This window comes from Phalaenopsis equestris, unplaced genomic scaffold (assembly GCF_001263595.1).
Source record: "Phalaenopsis equestris unplaced genomic scaffold, ASM126359v1 Scaffold001070, whole genome shotgun sequence".
Classification (NCBI taxonomy): Eukaryota; Viridiplantae; Streptophyta; class Magnoliopsida; order Asparagales; family Orchidaceae; genus Phalaenopsis; species Phalaenopsis equestris.
This window is the reverse complement of record NW_018165509.1, coordinates 80,489-84,298: the sequence shown is the minus strand read 5'-3', so window position 1 is coordinate 84,298 and position 3,810 is coordinate 80,489.

Here is a 3,810-nt window from a genome sequence, read left to right as displayed (position 1 = left end):
ACCCCATTTAGAAGTTCAAACCATAGTATAGTATATAGTATATGCATTTAATAAATTTACGTCCTAAATGCACCGTTTATACCGATCATTTTGCTATTTGATATGTCGAAAAAAATGCCAAATTAAGATTAATCAGATAGTCCTCTTGATGCAAAAATTTGATATTGAAGTGGTGGATAGAAAATGTAATGAGAATCAAAGAACAGACCATTTATCAATACTGGATCAGGGGAGTTCATGTAATTATGAAGATGGGGTCAATGAGAATTTTCCTCATGAGCAACTGCTTGTTGTTACTGAATGACAAATTTCACGATATGCTGACATAGAAAATTTCATAGTTAGTGATAATATGTCATATGGTCTGACATACCATCAACGGAAGAAATTCATTCATGATACAAGATATTATTTTTGGGACAACTCGTATCTTTATAGAAAATGTAAGGATCATGTGAATAAGAGATATGTACCCATGGAACAAAACATTAAAGTTATTTAAAAATGTTATGATTCCTAATTTTGAGGGATATTTTAGAGTTGATAGAACTGCATTTAAGATCATGTAATCTAGATTTTATTTTACTACTTTATTTAGAGATGTGAATGGATATATTAAAACTTGTGATAGGTGCAGAGAGAATGCATTATTTTTAAGCGTGATGAAATGCACCTAAATTTTATTTTGAAGATTGAAATTTTTTATGTATAAGATTTAGATTTTATGTGACCCTTTGTACTTTCATTTGAGAATTTATATATTTTGATAGTTGTGAACTATGTCATTAGTGATGGGGGAGCCACTTTAGGAGTAGAAAGATTGAGACATTAGTTACAAATTATGGAATTAAACATTGTCACATCATATCATCTTCAAATGAATGGTTTAGCAGAAGTCTCTAACAGAGAAATAAAAAGGATTTTAGAAAAAAATTATCAATCCCAATAAAAAGGATTGGTCTTTGAGACTAGATGGTGCATTATGTGCTTATAATATTGCTTATAAAACACCTATAGAAATGTCTCCATATATGCTCATTTGTGATAAAGTTTGTCACTTACCAGTGAAATTATAACATAAAGTTTATTGGGTTGTTAAAGAGTTCAATTACAATATGAGAAAAATCGGTGAGAAAAGATTACTACACTTAAATAAATTTGATAAGATTAGTTGAGAATCTTATGAAAATGCAAGAATTTAAAAAGTGAAAATGAAAAATTGGCATGATCAAAAGATTCTTAGGAAAAATTTTATGCCTGGACAGGAGACTTTATTGTATAATAAACAATTGAAATTATTTCCTGAAAAAATTAAGTCCAGGTGGTTAGGAGGGTGCTTAAAAGTTTATTTTTGGGTGCAATTGATATTAAAGTTCCTAAGAGTTGGAGGGTGTTTAAAGCGAGCCCTACTTGGGAAGAGAGACCGATGATAAATGAGATTTTAATGTTGGGTCATCATGAATAAATATCTGAATTCGTTAAGCTGAGGATGTTAAACTAAACGCTTCTTGGGAGACAACCCAAGTTTATAAGTTTGAGTTTGTGTTTATTGTTGTTGCTTTGTGGATTGTTCGTATTGGAGTGTTATGTTTGTGATTGCTTTGTTCTAATTAAGATTATGTGATTTGAGGGAGATGAATCCTTAGTCTTCTCGTTGTGACCGGACTTTAGTACGTCTTTGAATGGTAGTAGGATCAACCTAGTCCTCTGTTCTAAATCAAACATAAGGATTTACAGGAGACATCTTGAGTTTCTACATAGAACAGGCTCATCTCAATTCCTTCTTATTTATGATCTTGTTCTTCTATCATGATGGTTTGGTAGACCAACTATTAGAGGGGCGTGTGGATGATCTTTTCATTCAATTGACAAAGGTGCATACTTTTTTGGACATTATATTACTTAGAGGTTGGCAATACATAAGCCAATATTAAATGTGTTATATAAACCTAGATATCCTTACAAAAAGATGTAAAGACACCCGACAATCAATAGAAGGTGATTCCATTAGAGATATAGAAATAGAGAAGGGAAATGTGACGAGAAGAGGGATGAGTGATCCTCATTTATCTTTAGGATAATATGGTGTATGTGTGCATAATATGTGTGATTAAGAACTCGAGGAGGATCAAATATTGCAAATCATGAGACCAGGACCAAATCTAAGTCGGGTGCATGGACGTCAGTGCCCCCGACGTAAGAGATACAGAAGTGGATTTGGCGCCTAAACGCCACTATAGGCAGTGCATCGCCTAGGCGTAGTGCATCACCTAGGCGCTGCTCCCCTTTGTTTAATTATATGCCCTAAATTGAACCGATTCAGCTCATTTTCACAAAATCTCCTCCCCCAACTCTTCTTCGATAACTAAGAGGCAACACTTAGGGCTCCCCTTTGCCTTCCATTTTTGCTCGATTTTTGAAGCTTTGGTGAGTGGAAATCACTTCCATGAGGTAAAATACGCTCTCTAAGCAAGTTCTTCCAATTTTCATCTGAGTTTTTTTGGGATTTTTGGTGGAGACAGTGGAATTGGGAATTTTTGTGGAGACGATGGAATTGGGGATTTTTTGGGAGAATTTTGATTTAGCTCATAACTTACATATTGTTTGCATCCAGATTAATTCTTGTCTGCATTCCTTTGGATTTTCATTGTTTTTTACTTTCCTATGGCTCCCAAAACAAAAGGAGACAAGTCTAAGTCTTTGCATGACAAAAAGAAGTTTGTAGGCTCCAACCCTCAGGAGTGTTACAACAAATTTTTAGTATCAAAGAAGTTGATAGCTGCAAGAGGATTCATTAGCTATGGGGGAGTGGTGGTTAGTATGATTGTTAGGCGTAATTAGGAGAATTCATCAACACACAACCACCCCGACATCATTAACACTGTTGACCTCACTTTTGGTTGAGGTCTAGAAAACTTCTTTAGTAGCCTAGGTCTAGCCATAGGACTTTCCTATTGACTAGTCTTAGAAAATTAGAAGAGGTACCCCACTATTAGAAAATCAAAACTCTTTTTTTTATTCAACTTGAAATTCCACATATTGATCTTAACCTCTAGCATTTAGTAGGTAAGATCATTATAAGAGAATTTAAGAAGAATCCCTATAGGATTACTTGACTTTAGGGTCGACCCTGGAACTAGGATACACCATATCTTCAAAATATATTAATCCATGGTTCATTTAGAATGGATATTTATCCAATTCTATGTGGAATGCTTAACTTGGTCTTTTGCCCCTAGGCACCTCCAAATTACCTAACTGCCCTTGGGACCCAAATTTGGCTAATATTCCCAAATTTTGCCAAAATACCCAAAACTGATCAAAACCCATTTCAAACACCTTGAATACATCCAAATTTGTCAAAACTTCCAAAAATGACCAAATTACCAAGATACCCCTCCATGACCCAAAATCCAAAAAAAATTCTAAAAATTCCCAATAAATCCCCATAAATCCAAAATATTCCCAATTTCATTTTACCCAACTACACCTTGGGCTAATTTGGTCAATATGACCATCTTTGACAAAATCCCCAAATTAGCCCCAATATTGGCTAACATCCCAAATCTCAACAATTGAATGCCTTAGACCTCAAATTGGCATCCAATTTTTGTTGAAAATCCTTTATAAGGTCATTTTTGACCAAACAAAACAATCAATTTGAGCTTAGCACAAAGCTAGCTCAAGTTAGACTCAAATTTGACCCTTAAGGGTTTAATTTAAGTCTAAACCCAAATCCATCAAAATCCATTCAAATTAACCATCAAATCAACTTCAAAACAACTTTCATCCTTCAAGAAAGTTGTTCAT